The sequence below is a fragment of the Sus scrofa genome, chromosome 13 (genome assembly GCF_054392235.1).
Source record: "Sus scrofa isolate SSC_HxYL_T2T_F1_AM1 chromosome 13, Sscrofa_HxYL_maternal_Yorkshire_Landrace_v2.0, whole genome shotgun sequence".
NCBI classification, from domain to species: Eukaryota; Metazoa; Chordata; class Mammalia; order Artiodactyla; family Suidae; genus Sus; species Sus scrofa.
In genome coordinates this window covers 21947716-21970009 of record NC_139395.1, presented here as the reverse complement: position 1 = coordinate 21970009, position 22294 = coordinate 21947716, and the positions used below count along the sequence as shown (strand labels likewise).

The following is a 22294-nucleotide window of genomic DNA, read 5'->3' as shown; positions in this document are numbered from 1 at the left end:
GCATTCATGGTGCAGTAAAACAAAATTTCATTCCAAATGGAGAGAGATTTTCATACATATTAGGACTGCGTCTGCCTTTCCCTATAATACATCCATGTTAATTATCTGTAAAATTCTTTTCGCTAAACAAAAAATGGTTTTATCCAGAACTACACCCTCTACAATTTAAAGGCTTTTAGATATCATTTTGATTTGCAGAGTCTCTTAATTGTTTTGAGTGGCTTTTCAAAAGCAGAGGATTTTTTTTTTTTTTTTTTTTTTTTTTTTTTTTTTTGCCAAGGGGCACCTGGAGTTAGAGGCAGAACTGGCACTGAAATTCTGTGCTACTAAATCACAACTCCCCCATCTGTTCCTTAATCCACCCAACAGCATAGACGCCCAAAGGTTTAAATAAACAGGAAAGGCAGATTGTCACCAACGGGGAAAATTTCTCACTTATTTTCCTCTTTGAATATACCACATTATCAGTGCTCATCATATATAAAGACATATGCCGTCAAAATATGACCGTTAATTTTAGAAAACACCTGGAAGTGAAATGGACAGTAGTATAAGAGGTTATTACAGTGTGTTGGTTTGGCTAGCAGGTCTGTAGAAACCGACAGATTTTTTTTCAAATTCCTTATAGAGATGTCACAAAAGGCTAGCCGGCTTTGGCATAATTGGTTTCCTAAGTTTTGCTTTTAATTAGTAGCTTACATTTAACTATTGCATAGTTTACATATATATGTTCTTATTTAGAAAGATTTATATATATACATATATATATATATATATGTTCTTTTTTAGATTCTTTTCCAAATCTGTTTATGTAAACTGGTAAGTGTGTGTGTGTGTGTGTGTGTACAACTGAATCACTTTGCTGTACACTGGAAACTAACTCATTATTAATCAGCTATATTTCAATAAAATTTTTTTTAAAAATCAAAGGCACAGCAAAAGAAAAAAAAACAGACTTGCAGTATCTTTTCAATTATGAGGTCTGGCTACAGTGAGCCCCACACCCCACATGGCTATCTGCTGGCCCCACTGGACAGAGAACTTACCACCAGTTTACCACTGTCTTCCCTCACCTGCTTCACTGATATATATCACCTGACCCATCTGTGTTGAAGATGGAATCTGTGGCTTTGGAAGAACTTAATGGACTCTGAAAGGTATCACAGGAAATTTGACTCAACATGGTGAAATGTGGTGTCTAGCAACAGTTGGATTCATTACAAAATCTCAATAAAATCCATTATGCAAAATGTTTAGCCTGGGCCCATGCTACTAGATGGATCCAAAAACGTCATAATCCGTGAAAGCCTATAAGGACCAGATTTACCTACCTAAGACGCTTTTTCCCCTTTAAAAATATCAAAAACAGCAGTTCCCGCCATGGCTCAGTGGTTAACAAATCTGAGTAGGAACCATGAGGTTTGGGTTCAATCCCTGGCCTCTCTCAGTGAGGTTAAGTATCCGACGTTGTGGTGTAGGTCACAGACACGGCTCAGATAGACCGGCGGCTATAGCTCCAATTAGACTCCCTACCCTGGGAACCTCCATATGCCATGGGTGCAGCCCTAGAAAAGATTTAAAAAAAAAAAAATCAAAAACAAGATAAATTAAGAAATCACAGAGATCTTAGTTATTTAGCATGTCAATAAATATCTATTTTTCCAATATGACCTGAAAGTCCTTGACTAAAATTTTTAGCCTACAACTGAGCAGTTTCATTTATTTACTTACTTATTTATTTATTTATTTACTTATTTTTTCATGCCTGTGGCATGCAGGTGTTCCAGGTCAGGGATCGAACATGTGCCACAATAGTAACCAGAGCCACAGCAGTGACAACTTCACCCACCAAGCACCAGGGCACTCCCAACTGTGTCATTTTCGTACCTAAAGAAACAGCAAAATGCATCTGTTCTTGCCAGAGTTCCCTGGACCATGAATGACTGATAGAGTAAATACAGACTCCAAGGCTGTGCCCAAGAAGTAGAAGAAAATCCCTAAATCTAGTCCCAAACCCAATGATGTCCAGAGAGTTTCTCCAAGCAAAGGAGAGGAAAACTATACCACGAAGAAACGTCCAAAAAAAGAAAAATATTCTCATTTGTTTATTTTGATACCATTCATGAAATAAGAAATATCCATAAGGAATAACCTTCTAGAATCTTCCGTAGAAACAATCCTGCCTCAGACATCAATGTGATGCAAAACTGTCAAGATGGAATGGAATTTGACCTAATAATAAGAGTGGCTTTTCATCATGTTGGCACTGATTAAGGGCTTAGTTTACATTTAGGGAATGTCCCCCTTTAAGCGGCATTTGCATGAATCCATCCGATGAGGCTGACAGGAAAGCTCAGTTGTAATGCATTGTCAGGTATTTTCATCTCATGCAAGAGTGTGCTCTCATGAGCAATTATAATCTAATTAAAGCCATTAATGTTTACTCCCCTGGGAAATACAGTTTTTCATAGATATCAGACTCTTTCATGTTTTTCTATCTACTATACAATTTATATTTTGTTTCCCACTTCTGAGACTCCTCAGGAGTTATTTTCCTGTCACCCTAAAATAGAAACATACCCTGTGGCAATGTTTTCAATATAGCTATTTGCAGTTAAATTGAATAAAAAATGAATAATGTGTTTATTAAGAGTATCAGGAGCAGAGATGCAACTTTTCTCATTATGTTATATTACTGCTTCTGCTGAGCTACAAGATATTAATAATTTTATAACATAAATAGTAGATTAAGCTTTGAAAAGTCATAACATCTACTGGAACATACCTGGACTGGAATTCTTTCACATAGTGACAATATCCTTTAAATCAAAGTAAAATATAAATAACATATAAACTTTTTAAATTTTATTTTCGTGGGAAGTGTTTCCATTTTTTACAACTAGAATGCATTTTTATTGATATTATAATATTGCTATAAATATTACATAAACAAATTCTCCAATATACCTACAGGGTCCTTAACCAAATAATACATGTTATGAATGTAAAATGAATTGCGTTATACTGTTTACTTAGCATTTCACTTGGCACATATTCTAATTCAAAGGATGAACACGCTTGGAGTTCCTGTTGTGCCTCAGCAGGTTAAGGACCCAACATTGTCTCTGTGAGGATGAGGGTTTGATCCCTGGCCTTACTCAGTGGGTTAAGGATCTGGCATTGCCATAATCTGGAGCCTAGGCCACAACTGCAGCTCCAATCTGACCCCTGGCCCAAAAACTTCTGTATGCCTCAGGTATAGCTTTTAAAAAGAAAAAAAAGAAAAAAGACAAGGACAAATAAGCTTAATTTTTTTTTTTAATGGTGGCAGATGGTTTATTGAGCTGATCCTTAGTACAGGCACTGGGGCTTGCCCATAGTGCTCTTAATGTACAAAGCCCAGAGGTTCTGCCAATTTTTCTTGAGCAATGACACCGGGAAGTTGACAGCTAAGTGGATGTTGTACACAAGCTCATCATCTATCATCTTCACGTGGCCAACAGCCACTGCCAGACACAGCACCTTCTTCATCTGGAACATGATCTTGGACTTCACTTCATCAACTTTGGCCACCATCTTCTCACTGTGGGTTAGCAAGGAAGGGAATCTGCCAGCCTTATTCAGGCCGCGACCCAGGATTCGTGGAATCTGCTTAATTAGAGACTCTGAAGCCAAAAAGGCATCACACTTCTTGGCCAGTTTCTTGACCAGTTTCTTATTCTTGTTGAGTTTCTTCAGTGCCTCGATGTCCATGTGCAGGATATCCACAGCCTTGGCCTCATCACAATGCTGCTGGTCTCCCAGAATATACATGGAGAACGTGGGGTGGAGAGTAGACTTAAGCCTGATAGTGCCCCAGAAGACTTTGTCCTTCTGAGGGTCATAGTTCTTCAGGCTGATCTGAAGCTCCGCCATCTCCAAAAACTCCAAAAACTTTCTGCTTGCACTGGTTCCCGTCCAGGACCTCCCACACTGCCTCACACAGGGTGTTGCCAGAGACTTTGCTGCTAATGATGCCTGGCGAAGGGATAACCGGCAAAGAGCTTAAATATTAAAGGACAATAATGACCTACACCCTTTTAGCATTCACCATACCAGGAATTGGTTTAAAAATCTTTCTATCACCTCATTAAACTCTCACAACACACATTAATCCTCTTTTCACAGAAGGGGAAACTGAGGCCCAGAAAAGTTAAGAAACTTGCCAAGAGCCAACCAGCTAGTAAATAATGGAGCCAAGATACAAACCCGCACAGTTCGAGTCTAGCACCAGACTTCTACTGGTTTTTCCTTGCTCTTCTCTCTTAAATGTAGGGCTTCTCCCTTTTCACAGTTGCAGTCATTCAAGTGCTATCTATGAGTTTTGAACCCTCTTACCACCCTTCACTCCTTCTGGGACAATATTACAAGGTAGATTTTTTTCAATCTATGTTCAGGCACCCAGCTTGCCACTTACACTGCATGAATCCAGGCTTGTCTTTTAAACTCTCTAAGCCCCAGTCTCTTCATCTGTATAGTACCTACTTCTTAGAACTGTCTTAAAGATTAAATAAGGAATATATGTAAAACATTTAGCTAAGTGCCTGGCTCACAGCAAGCACTTGATAAACATTGACTATGATGATTATTACGGTTTTAATGTTCAACAAAAGGGGGACATTTACAGGGTCCTATGTTTAGGAGTCAGAAGATTTTCCTACATCATTAGACCAAACAGAGTTTCCTCTTTGATACAAAGCTGTGTTAGTTAGTTAGTTAGGCAGTCAGTCAGTTAGTTAGTTAGTTTTGGTCACACCCAAGGCAGTTGGAAGTTCTGGGACCAGGGATCAAACCCACACCACGACACCAACCCAAGCCACAGCAGTGACAACCCTGGGTCCTTAACCTGCTGAGCCACCAGAGAACTCCATAGTTATGTTAGCTTTGGTTTGGATTTCTTTATTTGATCACTAAAAGAAAGAGTCTTTTAATGATGTTGATATGCTCCATGAAATAACCAATGATCTTCCCATTGGAGCTGCAGATCTTTCTCATAGATCAAGAATACAAATTAAATAATAGGAAAGTACCTATGCCTTTTAAGCTAAATTTTTTAAGTGATACTTTCTAATGGTATATAGGATGAATGACCATGAATCAGAAAAATAGATAAGAATTAAAGTCCTAATGCCTTTATTTCCTTCAGCACTCTTTATTAAAGCCAACCAATAATTCTTAGAAAACAATATCTTGAAATAACATCCCTATGTGTGTGTTCTTATTTACACAAGCAATATTTTTAAGACTATTTTTACCCAAACTTATCTTCCCTTCATTGGTGAGTACTCTCAGCATTTGCGGTTTCCATATTTTTAATCACCCTAAAAACAATGACAATTTTAACACGTGAGTTGCATTATGATAGGTTTTTGCTTTTCTTTTTTTTTTTTTTTTTTTTTTTTTTTGTCTTATAGGGTCACACCTGCCTCATACAGAAGTTCCTGGGCCAGGGGTCCAATCAGAGTTGCAGTTGCTGGCCACAGCCACAGCCAGAGCAACACAGGATCTGAGCTGCATCTGCAACGTATACCATAACTCATGGCAACGCTGGATCCTCAACCCATGAGCAAGGACAGGAGTCGAACCTGCAACCTCATGGATGCTAATCAGATTCGCTTCTGCTGAGCCACAGTGGGAACTTCTAGTATTATTTTTTTTAAGGTATAATTATTGTAGAGCTAATGAAGTTTACAGTCTCCTCGTTTATTTGGGACCCTTCCAGAACCCTGGGGTGTTGAGTTGGAAGTACCTTTAGTTTGAGTTTAGTAGGAGTTCTTTATATGGTTTGTAGTCACTTCCCTGTATAGCTAAGTTATTATTGGCATTTCTGACATACAAATGGATCCCAAAATACTCCTACTGCCCACTGTAATGAATTATCCTGCACTGTCTTGCTCAGATGAAAAACAGAAGTCGTATTCACATGGCTATGGTATCCAGGATTGGAATTGTATGGGATAGTAGAGAAGAAACAAGATTGGAAATATTTGGAGCCAGAAGACAGTCTGTGGAAAAGTATCAGACAGATGTATTGGCAGTCAATTAACAAAAATATTATTTATCTAGATCTTGTAAAGTTTCAGAGTATTTTTCCAGCTTTTCCACATCAACTTGTTAATTTTTTCTAATTTTAAATAAATGTGGATTCTGGTGCCTAATTTTGCATTTGAAATTTTGTGTCCTTTTATATAAAAGAGCACTAAACTGCACAGGGCATCAAGGTTAAATCCCACAAAAAATGGCCCTACCCTGACAATAATAGAAGGCTAATTACCCTATTTCCACACTTCTCCCAGATAGGGTCACCTACAGGGTCAAATGAAATATTTCTCACTGGGGGAAAAAAAAAATTCTTCTATGAAAGAAGAAAAATTAAGGTATGAGAGTATCAGAACTAAGGCAATTTAAGAAATCTCCAAAATCCCTCAATTACCCTTTTTTCACATGTCACTATAATCATCCATATCTACATCACCTTTTTTTTTAATGATCACACCCATGGCATATGAAGTTCCCTGCCAGTGATTGAATCACAGCCACAGCTGCATCCTATGCCACAGCTGTGCAACAACAGATATTTTAAACCCACAGAACTGGGCCGGGGTTGAACCCACACCTCCACAGCAACCCAAGCCACTGCTACAGTCAGATTCTTTTTTTTTTTTTTTCTTTTTAGGACTGCACCTGCTGCATATAGAAGGTCAGGGGTTGAATCATAGGTGCACTTACCAGCCTAGGTCACAGACACAGCAATGCCAGATCCAAGCCGCATCTGCGACATACATTGCAGCTTGTGGCAACAACGGATCCTTAACCCTGGAGTGAGGCCAGGAATCAAACCTGCATCCTCACAGATACTATTCAGATACTTAGGCAGCTGAGCCACAGGGAACTCCTTGCAGTCAGATTCTTAACCCACTATGCCACAGCAGGAACTCCCATATCTACATTAATTTTATCATTCCATTCATACAGTCGAGGTTTGCAATGATTTTATCTTAGCTAAGACCTCTTAAGTATGAAAAGTACGGATCTTATTTTAGGATCCATCTGAATATATTCATTACCTGAGAGAAAATGTTGGCAAAATGCAACCTTGATAAAGCCACCAAACGAGGCCTCCCCACACAAAAATATAAATATAAAAATCTATCTTTAATTTTTCAATGTTGGGAAGATCAAAGTAAGAAAGGTTGTGAACCAGCATTTTCCCAGAGAGTTCATTTCATTCTGGGAAGTGTTTCCCAATCCTATAATAGACTTAGGGGCCACCTGAAAAGTCACCTTAAAAGTTTTTGTCAACATTTGGAGTCACCCTAAGATCTCCAATCTGCCAGGAGACGCCCCAAGGCTGGTATTTATCACCATCTCTTGGCCATTTTATTCTTAGCATCATAATCTACCTAAAAGCCCATCTTGATCTTACAGTAATTGACATAACAAGTGAGGTGAACATGGACTTGTAGGTTCCGCAGGAAATGTACTAACACATCATCCGATTACAGACAATACACCCTTTTAAGGGACTCTTGGGGTGGGAGGCATTAAAGCATTGAGTTCAGCTTGATAAAAAGACTGTAACACATTGACTGCAATAAGCAAAATATTTTGTGCCCACTAAATGTAATGTTTACTTAAACTCTGGCACAATAATAAAGAAAACCATAAAAACAGGCTTCCCCAAGGGCTATGTATCCCAATGTTTGGCAATTGGGGGCATTAGTCTTAAATTTTGCCAGTTAACCATTCCCCCCGTCCCCCCCAAAAAAAATCTGCTGAAAGGGTATAGTGGAATTGCATAGTATTCTAGCTCCACCAAGTGACAGTTTCATATTGTTGCTATGTCGCTGTTCATCTGCTAACCTCCAAGGCAGATATTAACAAAAAAACAGTCTACATACAACATGTTCTTCCAGCTGGTCAGACTTGAAGGGATTTTTCTCCATTCATGTTTCGGAAAAAATCTTTCACTTGAACTTCTGAAATTCTATCCTCCACTCTGTCTCTCTAAAATATATCAGCTTGAAATAGAAAGTCATGTAATAATAGAATTTTTGAAATTCATTATTTCATATTCCATTCTAAGTTAATCATTACTTTTGTTGAGGAAAAATTAGATGGAAGTTTTTTAGTCTCCTCAGATATTTGTGCTTTAGAAATTAAAGTCAGAGTTCCTGTCGTGGCTCAGTGGTTAATGACTCCAACTAGGAATCATGAGGTTGTGGGTTCAATCCCTGGCTTTGCTCAGTGGGTTAAGGATTCAGCGTTGCCATGAGCTGTGGTGTAGGCCAGCAGCTATAGCTCCGATTAGACCCCTAGTCTGGAACCTCCATATGCCATGGGAGCAGCCCTAGAAAAGGCAAAAAGACAAAAAAAAAAAAAGAAAGAAAAAAGAAAAGAAATTAAAGTCTATTTTTATATGGTTTTTTCTTTTACTCTCAGTACGAACTATTTCTTTTTTTATCTGAAGTATTGTTGATTTACAATGTTGTGCCAATTTCTGCTGTAGAGCAGTGACACAGGCACACACATATATGCATTCTTTTTCTCATATTATCGCAGAGTATTCACCTTATTCTTGAAAAAAATCTATCCTAAGAAGGCATCATGGGAGTTCCCATTGTGTCTCCACAGGTTAAGGACCCAACATTGTCTCTATGAGGATGCAGGTTTGATCCCTGGACTTGTTCAGTGGGTTAAGGAGCTGGCATTGCCGCAAGCTGTGGCGTAGTTCACTGATGCCCTCAGATAAAGTGTTGCCATGGCTGTGGAATAGACTGCAGCTGCAGCTCTGATTCAACCCCCAGCCCAGGAATTTTCCATGTGACACAGGTGTGATCATAAAAAGAAAAAAAAAAGAAAGTGGGAGTTCCCATTGTGGCTAATCTGGTTAGGAACATGGCTAGTAACCATGAAGATGTAGGTTCACTCTCTGGCTTGGTTCAGTGGGTTGAGGATCCTGTGTTACCTAGAGCTGTGGTGTAGGTCACAGACGCAGCTTGGATCCTGCATTGCTGTGGCTATGGTGTAGGCCGGCAACTGAAACTCCAATTTGACCCCTAGCCTGGGAACTTCCATATGCATCATAGACATTTTTAAAATACAGTTTTCAAAAAAGAATGGTTTCTCTAGCTCAAAATTCCTGTTTCTCTAGCTCAAAAACTATAGAATAATGAGGGTGACCTCCTTTTCTATCAAATAAAAAGCTACATTTTCATTATTCAAAACAGATAATTAACTCATGACATGGAAATATATTCTTAAAAGAAAACAAAAAATTTAAAAACTATAATTCCTCCATCCAAAAAGTAGCCAACATTACACTCTTGGTGGATAAAATCAGGCTATTTTCTATACATACATTCACATATGTAATCTAGGGGGTACCAAAATAGTATCAATACAACAGAAATTATATTTCAGTTTTCTTTTTTCTTTATAAAGATTGTAATGTATAACACTATTTTATATCGCTTCTCTGCCTTTTGGCTAAGATCAAGTGTAGTAACACTATTTTATATAGATGCATAGTGTTTCAAAATATGAAATATATTATCCATTGTATATCAATGTCTTATTGCTAAACATTTTTGTTGCTGCCAATTTTTCTCTATTACAGACAACTTTAAATATACAGTTTTGTGTAACATAGCCATATTAATATTAAAAAATAATCATTAAAGCAAAAAGAATTATTAGAAAAGAAGAATTACTACCTCATGACTAAAAGGGTCGTTTCACCAAAATGATATAAAGATTTTAAACTTCTACACATCTAAAGCATAGCTTTAAAATAAAAGCAAAAATTGACAGAACTAAAATATGTTGATATTATATAAAGAATTTATACAAGGAATTTTACTTTATAAAGAGAATATTCACTACGTATGAGACTTTTACACACTTTGGCTATTGCTATATCAGATTCTTATATACTTACCAAAAAATAGTGAGAATATAGAAAATCTGAACAACATAGTTAATAAGAATGTTTAAAAGAAAATATAAAGTGTACTAAACAAAACACTGAAAAAATACCTAGCCTTTTTGAGAACATAGACATGTATATAAAAATTGACCTCTTGCTACCTATAAGGCAAAATTCAATGTTTTGGGGTTTTTTTTGTCCTTTGTCCTTTTATGGCTGCATTCATGGCATATGGAGTTCCCCAGGCTAGGGGTCTAATCGGAGCCAAAGCCTCGGGCCTACGCCACAGCAACAGTAACATCAGATCCAAGCCTCATCTGCGACCCACACCACAGCCCATGGCAACACCAGATCCTCAACCCATGGAGAGAGGCCAGGGATCAAACCTGAAACCTCATGGTTCCTAGTTGGATTTGTTTCCGCTGAACCATGACAGGAACTCCTCAATGATTTTTTTAATAATTGTTTTCATGTGAATCATAATGCAATTTTAAAATGACACTACAAAGATAATTTTTAATATAATGATTTTAAATTTTTTATAGCTGGTTTGCATTGTTCTGTCACAAAGATAATTTTTAAAATGCATTTGGAAATTAAGAAATTTTCTAGGGAGTTTCCATCATGGTGCAAGGGACGAATTCAACTAGGAACCATGAGGTTTTGTGTTCGATCCCTGGACTTGCTCAGTGAGTCAAGGATTTGGCGTTGCCATAAGCTGTGGTATAGGTCACAGACGCGGCTCAGATCTGGCGTTGCTGTGGCTGTGGCGTAGGCCAGCAGCTACAGCTCCGATTAGACCCCTAGTCTGGGAACCTCCATATGCCATGGGTGAGGCCCTAAAAAGGCAAAAAAACAAAAACAAAGAAAAAGAAAAAAGAAATTTTCTAAATAATTCAGACTAAAAGCATCACAGTGAAAATTAGAGAAGACGTAGAATTGAATTGTACATATATAATATCTACCAAAATTTTATTTAGTTAGAGAAAAAGAAAAGCTTAAAATTAATTCATTAAGCTTTAAGATGCTAGAAAAAGAACAAAATAATAAAGGTAAAAAGATAGAAATAAAATGAGAACAAATCAATTTAATAGGGTAAAAAAAAAAAAAATTCAGAGAGGAGTTCCCGTCGTGGCGCAGTGGTTAACGAATCCGACTAGGAACCAAGAGGTTGCGGGTTCGGTCCCTGCCCTTGCTCAGTGGGTTAACGATCTGGCGTTGCCGTAAGCTGCGGTGTAGCTTGCAGACGCGGCTCGGATCCCGCGTTGCTGTGGCTCTGGCGTAGGCCGGTAGCTACAGCTCCGATTAGACCCCTAGCCTGGGAACCTCCATATGCCACGGGAGCGGCCCATGAAATAGCAAAAAGACAAAAATAAATAAATTAATTAATTTTTAAAAATTGACAAACTTCTAGCAAGGTTGATCAAGAAGAAAAGAGAGAAGACTTTCCTAAAAATGGATTCTTTTCTAAAAAGTGGAAATTATCACAACATCGTTACAGAGATTTAAAAGAGACTATTATGAATAACTTTATTCCAGTAAACATGAACACTTAGGTAAAGCGCAAAAATTTCCATATATACATATATATTTGTATATACGTATACACACATACATGTACGTACATATACACACACACGTATATATAACTATTCAAACTGAATCAAGGAAAAAAATTTTAAAACTATTTAATCCAACTAGTTAATTAAGGACACAGAATCAATAATTCAAAATATTTACACACAGGTGAGTTTTAACCAAAAATCTAACTATTTCTTGGTCCAATCTTTCATAAATTCTTGCAGATACTAGAAAAACTGGGTACGTTCTCTACTCATTTTATGAGGCTAGTACAAATTTGATACCAAAGACAGAAGCGGAAGAAAGGCAATATCACTAGTGAACACAAATAAAAATATCCTAAATAAAACATCGGCAACCTGAATCCAGCAACTATTTTAAAAGATAATACAGGAAATTCTGCGGTCGTGAAGTGGGTTAATGATCCAGCATCGCTGCAGCTGTGGAGTAGTTTGCAGATGCGTCTTGGATTCAGTTCCTAGATTGAGAACTTCCATGTACCGCGGAAGCAGCCAAAAAATGGGGAGAAAAAAAGATAATACAGCATGACTAGGTTCTGTTTCCTACCAATAATATAAAATTGATTTCCATTAGAAAACCTATTAATACAATTCACTATATTGATATGTAAGGAGAAAAGATCATATGATTATCTCAAAAGAATCAGAAAAAAAAAGTATTTTATCCATTCATCATTCACCTAACAAATATTTGTTAGTGCTCCGTGCCAAACACTGTTCCAGGGACTGGAAAAAAAAAATCCCTGCCTCCATGAAATTTGTATTTCAGTGGAAATACAAATGAGTTACAGCAGAAGAGAAAAATTAAGGCAGAGGATTATAGGATACCCAAAAAAGGTAGGAGGTTGAAATTTTACAGAAGATTGTCAGGAAAAGCCTCACTGAAAAAGTTACATCTGAGAAAACCTGAAGGAGGTGAGAGAGCACACCCCAGAGATAAATGCGGGGTCTGAGAATTCTGACAGAAGACACAACCAGTGCAACAGCTCTGGGTGGGAGGGTTCCTGAAGTATTCAAAGAACTGTGCATCTGGAGCACAGTGGAGAGATATCTGAAGGAATTGATAGCGCATATACCAGAAAATAGGAAATGAGATCAGACTGCATAAGGTTTTGTAAGGACTTGGGCTTTTCCTGCCAGGGAGATGGGATACCACAGAAGGAGTTTAAGAAAAAAAAAAAAAAAAAAAAAAAGTGACAAGATATGGTTACACTTTAACAGGATCACTCTAACAATTGTATCAGAATAGACTACAATGAACACAGGGTGACTAGTTAGGATGCTACTGCAATAATCCTGGCAAGAGATGATAGTGGCTTAAACCAAGGATGAGAATACTGAGAAGTCAGTGAATTCTGAATATACTTTGAATGTAGAGACAACATTCTTTGCTGACTGATTGGTTATGGGATCTAAAAAAAAGAAGAGTCAAAAGAGATTCCAAAAGTTTGACCTGGTGCAACTGAGAAAACTCAGTATTCATTCAGTAATTTAATCATTTCAATTAAAAAAAATTTTCTCACCAAACTATGAAAATGAAATGTCACTGCATTAAAAAAGAAAGCTTTAAGGCAATCACAGATAGGAGATGAACATAAAATAAAACCTCTCCACTTGGCTAGACAATTGCATATATTTAAAATTCTAAGCCAAGCAGAGGAACTGTGGAGCCATCAAGACACTTAAGAGCCAGGAGACTGAAATTTGCAAGCAAAGTGGATGCCAACTGGGACCACATTTCCTGAACTCTCCATTAGGGCTGCCTCACATCAGTCCCTCACTGAGTAATGGGTTTGCTTTCCAGACGTTTTTAAGTCCATTTTTTGGAACTCAGGATATATTAGTCTCATAAAAACAATGTTACAGACAGTGTAGAACAGCCCACAGAAGTCCACTTAGCTCATACCATAGATGAATTATATTGTGACTAATAGGCTCACAGAACCTAGCCATCACCAACAGTACTGTTCCTCAGGGAAAACTAATGCCAGCTCCTACCCTAAACACCATAGGGCTTGTTTCCTCTTAATGTGGATCTAAGAATGGGAAGGTAAATTGCCCCCCACCAGCTATCCAAAACCATGAGGGGAGATGGAGATTCCAGTGAGCATCAGGAAGAAACATTAGGAAATAAAAAAGCATCCCACAGCTCTAGACCTCCCCTATACTCTTACCCCAACCAAATCTCTAGCTAGACAGTCTCCCCAGAACCAGTAACAGCCAGGCAGAGTCCGGAGCCCACCCAGAAGCCCCGGATCAGAACTCGTGATCCACTCCCAGCATGTTTTGCAAAGAGGACTCCCGGCAGCCAAGTCTAGAAATGGGTCCTCTGGCCAAGGGTCCTAAGACAAGTTTTGGGGTCTGTATTTAATCAAGAGCTAACAGAACTGTGGCAAATAAATGTTATCAACAGGCAGTTAGAGGGTAATCAGGCTTTCCCTTCCCCGAAGCAGAAGAAACCAAGAACACATTATTGGGCCAGAGAGGCCCACCGGCCTGTCCTTTGCAGCTCAGGACTGTGGGTAATTGGGCTTTCTATAGACGCTCATAGATACTCTATAGCACACTTGGGAGCTAAATTGGTGACAGGCCCAGTTCCTCCCATTTTTTATGAAGAGTAAATGAAGCCCAGAAAGTGGCAGACTTCCAGAAATCTTTTCAAAAAATAAGAAGCAAGCCTTCCAAAGCCAAACTCTTCTCTCTCTAGGTGAAAAGTCCTGCATCAAGTACAAGTATTTCCTGTCGGGACTTGCTGAAAAGTCTTTGGGGATTTGCTGATGAAGCGTTGCTCAGGCCTCATGGGGGGAAAATATGGCAATTTATAACTGTGACATTTTGCAAATGTTTCAACCTCTGCATAGCTAATTATGTTTCCTAGGGCTTTTCCTAGATTTTTCTTGACTATTTGAATTAGTGATGAATTACTTGGCATATTTCTTCTGATTACACACAAAATTAAATCATCTTACTTCTAGTGGGTTCCCTCACACACACACTTCTTTTCTAATTATCTGGACTACTCAGAAAGAATACTGAAATCTACTTTCATTCCACACAATAATGTGTTATGTTGTTTTTATACATACTTGTCAGATATACCAAATTCATCTTCCAGCTCTAGAAAGGATATTCTTACAATCTACTTTATGTTCAAATTATCTTTATGAATTACATTTTATTATGTAAATCCATCTTTCCTTCACAAACAGTACCTCTCAGAAATCTTTTGGCAGCTGAAAGACAATACAGCTTTAAAAAAAAAAAAAAGATGACAAATACACAATGTAGAAAAGTTAAAGAGAAAAAATGGACATGATAGCGACAAAGGATGCCTCTTATTCCTTAGTACTTAAGCTGTAAGAAGTTCTTATTTCACTTTCATCTGGCATCTCAATTGAAGTTCTTTAAGGGATTCAGCATGTGTGCCTTCTCAAAACTTTTCCTCATTCTAGTAAAAAAAGTAATGTACACTCTAGAAGGGTTCATTTTTCTTTTAATTCGTTACTGAAAATAGAAGATGCCAGCCTTCAGTGACTTCACTTATAGTCAAATGGAAGGCCCTTCATATGTGCTGTCTCCCAGGATAATTAGCAAGAAAGAGTAATTTGAAACAACACAAGTGCCAAAGTAGAACAATAAGAAAAGCTGGCCATTTTCCCAGTCTGGGTTATAGTTCCTAATGTCTCTGCTGTCATTCGGAATGTGTGAACCAAGCTGGCAAAGAGATGAAAAAGCCATAGGTGGTCGAGCAATCACACTGGCCAACAGCAGAACAATGGAGAAGGGTGAATAAGCCTGACCGAGGGACAAAAGGAGCGACCAGAGCAAAGTGGAGTTCTTTCCATTAATCTCAAAATTCTTTGCCTATTTCGTCCCTGTGACACACACAAACCCCCCCAATCTGAAAATCATATCCAAGAATAAAATGCGCATTTTAGTCTAGAGTCATTTTGTCATCCACCAGAGGACCAGTCACCCATGGAACCAGGGGCAGAGGGGAGAGGGAATAGAAGTTGCTGTTTTTGCTCTCCTGTGGGGAAGGGGCAGCTGCTGTCACAGACCCCTCCAAGTTGCGTGGCAACCCCGGCAGTGAGGATGGGATGAACCCCTCAGAGCTGGAGAGAGCCTCTACCATAACCAAGAGGGAGAAAAAAGTTAAGTCACACATGGCTTCTGCCTGTAAGAATATTATTTCAGCATCTAATTCAAATTTTTATTCCCTCAGCTTCTCTACAACCATTTTTTTCATAAGACATATATATATGTATATACACACACACACAAATATATGCATAACAGGGAAGAGATATATCCTATTATATGAAATACATAAAATATAACATTTATTAAAGTATTATATACTTATACCATAAAATGTATTCATTTATTCAACAAATATATATGAATAAACATAATAAATGGGATGACGTCAGCTCTTCCCTGGTCTTGCTTCAAATCTTTACTGATGTTTGTGCCTTTTTTTTTTCTTTTGGCTGCACCTGTGGCATGCAGAAGTTCCCAGGCCAGGGATCAAAGGTGCAGCACAGCAGTGACCACACCAGATCCTTAACTGCTAGACCACCAGGGAACTCCTGTTTGTGCTTAATAATGCTTACAGAAACTGTTTTGAAATAAATCATGAAAACTTTCAAGAATATAGCCAGGTCAAAGAATATTTATTTGTGGGAGGACATGGACACCCTCTATGGCTAAGTTAAAAACAACAGTTTATCACCAAGGCTAAAAAACAGCATGTCACAAAACGTGACTGTTTTAGTGACAGTTTAGTTACATTTACTCCTTCAACAAATTTGTATTGACCATCTGCTATTTGCCAATCACTGTTGAACTCACAAAGATCCTTTGTCCTTAGAGAGTTACATTCTAGAAGGCAGTGGGGGCCAGGGGCGGGGAAGCAAGCCTGGCAATGAATAATAGACAATTAAATGAATACATTCTCCAGTATGTTAAAAAAAAATCCTAAATTCTGTTAAGAAAAGCAGAATGGAGCAGACTAAGGATTTCAGGAAGTGGTATGTTTAAGGACATGTGCGGGTGGGTGTAGGACTTAAGTAGGGTTGTGGGGCTAGGCTTTTTTGAGAATGTGAGATTTGAGCAAAGACTGGAGGGTGAGGGCTACTTAAAGAGATGGTCCCACTTGGGAAAGAGCCAGAACAAGGGCCTGAGGTAAAGTATGCCTGGAGTTCATCAGTATCAGCCAAGGGGCAAGTGAGACTCCAACTGGCGGAACAAATAGCAGAAAAGAAGTCAGAGAGGGATTAGGAGGGCGGATCCTGGGAGTCTTAAAAGACACTCTGTAGTATTATTTTCTCCCTATAAATACTAGAAAAGTATAGGCCCCAAAAAATGAATATTTTTGGAGTTCCCCTGTGGTTCAGAGGGTTAAGTTTCCAGCATTGTTACTGCAGCAGCTCAAGTCACTACTATGGCACAGGTCTGATCACTGGCCCAGAAATTTTCACACACTGCATTTGCAGCCAAAAAAAATTTTTTTAAATATTTTTTATGAGTGACAGAATAACAAATAATTCATATTTTCCATGTACTTTTTTCCAGTTTTATGGAAATATAATTGATATACATCACTGTATAAGTTTAGGGTGTACAGCATAATGGTTTGACTTCACATATTGTGAAATGATTACCACAAGTTTGGTGAGCATCCATCATCTCACATTGGTACAATAAAAAAGGAAAGCAAAAAAAAAAAAAAAAAAAAAAAAAAGAAAGGTTTTTTTTCCTAGGGATGAGAACTCTGAGGATCTATTCACTTAACTTTCCTGTACAGTTGACCCCTGAGCAACATAGGTTTGAACTGTATGATTCCACTGATGAGCAATATTTTTCAATAACTATTCAAAAATAGACATGTAGAATATCACCTGCAAGATACATTGAAGTGCATAGCCTGTCCTTACCTAGGCATAAGATGAGTGATATTTAATATAAAATTAATAATGTGTTAGTTTTCCCACTGTTTTATAACTCCACTTTCAAAGAATTACAGTATGCCTCTCTCTTATCACAGGTAAGGGTTTTTTAATGTAACAATGTTTCTAATACTCTATTATAAATATGACTACAACACTGTGTGCCATAAAAAATATATAATGATATTCATTACTATACAGGCTAGGCTACAGAGAAACAACAAATTATGGTAGGCTATCATAAAGTAATCATATCGCTACTATTTCAGTATCAATGCATGTATTGTTATACCTGTAAATAAATATGAATTTATTTTTCATTTTTGATGTAAAGTGTTAGTAATAAGGATAACATCTACAGTGTTTTGTGTCATATAAGTCAAATTTTTTTGTCTTTTTTTTTTTTTTGTCTTTTCTAGGGCCACACCCACAGCATTTGGAGGTTCCCAGGCTAGGGGTCTAATCAGAGCTATAGCTGCTGGCCTACACCAGAGCCACAGCAATGCCAGATCCGAGCTGTGACTGCAAACTACACCACAGCTCATGGCAACGCCGGATCCTTAACCCACTGAGCAAGGCCAGGGATCGAACCAGCATCCTCACAGTTCCTAGTCAGATTAGTTAACCACTGAGCCATGACGGGAACTCCCCATATAAGTCAATATTGATGTAGGTACTGATAGACAAATGATTGACCTTGTAAACAGATATGAACTTAATAGTATTGATAAATACAGTACCATACTATGAATGTATTTTCCTTTTCTTATTATATTATTTCTTAATAATATCCTTTCTCTAGGTTACTTTATTGTAATACAGTATTTAATATACATAAGGTACAAAATAGGTGTCTATGTTATTGGTTAGGCTTCTGTTTATGTTATTGGTTAGGCTTCTGGTGAATAAATGGCTATTAGTTTTTAGGGAGTCAAAAGTTACACTTGGGGAGTTCCCGTCGTGGCGCAGTGGTTAACGAATCCGACTAGGAACCATGAGGTTGCGGGTTCGGTCCCTGCCCTTGCTCAGTGGGTTAACAATCCGGCGTTGCCGTGAGTTGTGGTGTAGGTTGCAGACGCGGCTCGGATCCCGCGTTGCTGTGGCTCTGGTGTAGGCCGGTGGCTACAGCTCCGATTCAACCCCTAGCCTGGGAACCTCCATATGCCGCGGGAGCGGCCCAAGAAATAGCAACAACAACAACAATAACAACAAAAAAAAGACCAAAAAAAAAAAAAAGTTACACTTGGCTTTTCCACTGGGTGCCCCTGACCCCTGCATTGTCCAGAGGTCAGCTGTATATCATAGAACAGTGTTAGCGACAGTCATCATGTTGTACATGACACCCTAGTGCTTATATATCATCTAACCAGAAGCTGGTACCTTTTGATGACCCTCCTCCAGTGGTCCTTCTTTGTGCAACTGGTTTCACAATTAGGAAAAGAAGTTTATCGTAGGAAACAATTTTCATGAAATCCCAGAAGAAACCCAAGATAGCCTAAGCCCTCACATCTAAGAGGGAGGTTACCCTTAAAGAATTCAGCCTTCGCCTCAAGGAAGATAAAAGAGACTAATATGCAGCCAGTGGGTCAGAACTTGCCACATCAGGGTCGGTTGCTTTTGAAAGACCCAGGTCGGGCCATCTACACCAGTGAGTCCCACCTGACCAGTATCTGCGTTGCCCACATTAGTTCAACACTGACTGAGCACCTACTGTCTCTGCCATTGTGGGTCCAAAATCTAGGGGACTATGGACTAAGTCAACAATTGTAGTAAAGATGTGTGTGTAGAAAGAAGGATGAGGAAGGCTTCCAGGAAGAGGATGCCTGAGGTCAATCTTAAAGAATAAGTGGGAATGAGCCAGCAGGATGAGTGGGCAGGCAACTTGACAGTGAATACAGTTTCTGCAAAGGCATAAAAACAAGAGATAAACACAGTGCTTCTCAGACATTAGTGCGAACATAAATCATTGGAAGAGGTGGTTAAAAATGCAGGGCCTAATTCAGGAAGACAGCGTGGTGCCTGAGATCCTGCATTTCTCACAAGGTGATGTCAATGCTGCTGGTTGAAGGACCACATTTGCTGGGTGGAGAACCACACTTTTGGTAGCCAGAGGATACAGCAGTGTGTTTCCATACTTTGCTGCATATTGGAATCATCCGAAGACTTTTAAAAAGTACTGATGCCTGCAGGTGAACCTATCTACAGAACGGAAACAGACTCACAGACATGGCAGAAGACTTGTGGCTGCCAAGGGGGAGAGAAAGGGGGTGGAATCAACTGGGATTTGGGGGTTAATGGATCTAAACTGTTGTATTTAGAATGGATAGACAATGAAGTCCTGCTGTTTAACAAGGAAACTATGTCCAGTCACTTGTGATGGAGCATGATGAAAGATAATATGAGAAAGAGAGTATGTATGGATGTATGACTGGGTCATTTTGCTGTACAGCAGAAATTGACAGAACAATGTAAATCAACTATAATTTTAAAAATATTTTTAAAGTACTGATGCCTAAAGTGACAAGACAACATATGGAATGGAAAAAAATATATGTGCATTTCATATATATAGTATGTATTAAATATATGATAAGGGATTAATATCTAAATATATAAAGAATACATACAACACAATAGTTTTAAAAAAATAACCCAGTTTGGAGTTCCCAGCATGGCAAAGCAGAAATGAATCCGACTAGGGACCATGAGGTTTCAGGTTCGATCCCTGGCCTCGCTCGTGTGTTAAGGATCTGGCATTGCCATGAGCTCTGGTGTAGGTCTCAGACACAGCACAGATCCTGTGTTGCTATGGCTGTGGCATAGGCCGGCAGCTACAGCTCCGATTAGACCCCTAGCCTGGGAACCTCCACATGCCACTTGAGCAGCCTAAAAAGACAAAAAAAAAAAAAAAAAAGCAGTTAAAATGGGCAGAGAACCTAAATAAACATTTTCCCAAAGAAGATATATATGAAGGGACAACAGTTATATAAAAAGATACTCAACGTTACTAGTCATTAGGAAAATGCAAATTAAAGCCTCAATGAGATATCACCTCACTCATGTTGGAATGACCATCATCAAAAAGACAAATGCTGGAGTTCCCGTCATGGCTCAGTGGTTAACAAATCCAACTAGGAACCATGAGGCTGTGGGTTCGATCCCTGGCCTTGCTCGGTGGGTTAACAATCCGGAGTTGCCGTGAGCTGTGGTGTAGGTTGCAGATGAGGCTTGGATCCAGCGTTGCTGTGGCTCTGGTGTAGGCCGGCAGCTACAGCTCTGATTAGACCCCTAGCCTGGGAACTTCCATATGCCATGGGAGCAGCCCTAGAAAAGGCAAAAAAAAAAAAAAAAAAAAGACAAATGCTGGTGTGGATGTGGAGAAAAGGGAATCCTTTTGTACTGTTGTGTATTGTTGGTAGTACTGCGAATTGGTATAGCAATTATGGGGAACAATATGGAGGTTCCTCAAAAAATTAAAAATAGAACTATCATATGATCTGGCAATTCCACTTCTGTGAATATATCCAAAGGAAATGAAAACATTAACTCAAAAAGATATCTGCTCCCTATAGTTATAGCAGCATTTTTTATAATAACTAAAACGTGGAAGCAAACTAAGTGTCCAATAGATGAATGGATAAGGAACTTGTGGGATATATATACATGTAATATGATTAAAAAGTTGTGGGATATATATATATATGATATATATATACATATATGAAATGGGTTGCTACTCAGCCATTAAAAAAAAAAAGGAAATTCTACCATTGTGACAACATGGATGAAAATTGAGGGTATTATGCTAAGTGAAATAAGTCAGACAGAGAAAGACAAACACTGTATAATCTCACTTATATGTGGAGTCTTTAAAATGGAACACTACTCAACCATAAAAAAAGAATGAAATAATGCCATTTGCAGCAACATGGATGGAGCTAGAGACATACTGAGTGAGGTAAGTCAGAAAGAGAGAGACAAATACCATATGATATCACTTACATCTAGAATCTAATATAAGGCACAAATGAACCTTTCCACAGAAAAGAAAATCATGGACTGGGAGAACAGACTTGTGGTTGCCACGGGGGAGGGGAGGAAGTGGGGTGGTTGGGGAGCTTGGGGTTAATAGATACAAACTATTGCCTTTGGAATGGATTAGCAATGAGATCCTGCTGTGTAGCACTGGGAACTATGTCTAGTCACTTATGATGGAGCATGATAATATATGAAAATAGAATGTGCACATGTATGTGTAACTGGGTCACCATGCTGTACAGCAGGAAAAAAAATGTATTGGGGAAATAACTATTTTAAAAAAATGCACAGGAAAAAAAAAAAAAAGATGAGACGTGGTTACCTGAGGCAAAGGGTGGAGGGAGAAGAAATTTGAAGAAGGTGGTCAAAAGGTACAAATTTCCAGTCGTAAGATAAATAAGTACTAGGATGTAAAGTATAACGTGATAATGATAGTTAAGAGTTTCAAAAGGATAAAAATGTTTCTTCCTTTTTCTACTTTTCTTTACATTTTATCTATATGAGATGACGATAGCTGAATTTATTGCAATAGTAAAGACATGTATAAATCAAACCATCATGCTGTGTACCTTAAATGTATATTTATTGATATAAACGTGATGTATATCCATTATTTCTCAATAAAACCTAAAAAACAACTTTTTTACAGTACTGATACCTGGCTCCACCACCCAGAGATGCTGATATAATAGAATGCAACCCTAGCATCAGGATTTTTAAATCTCCCCCTGGTAGTT

General features: G+C 38.4%; 2 pseudogenes; one reads left to right on the top strand and one right to left on the bottom strand.

Annotated features, from left to right (window-relative positions):
• Positions 1-3351: 3351 nt before the first annotated feature.
• Positions 3352-3884, bottom strand: LOC100627129 (large ribosomal subunit protein uL1 pseudogene; annotated as a pseudogene).
• Positions 3885-9508: 5624 nt separating this feature from the next.
• On the top strand, positions 9509-9600 carry LOC146397205 (U2 spliceosomal RNA; annotated as a pseudogene).
• Positions 9601-22294: the final 12694 nt, after the last annotated feature.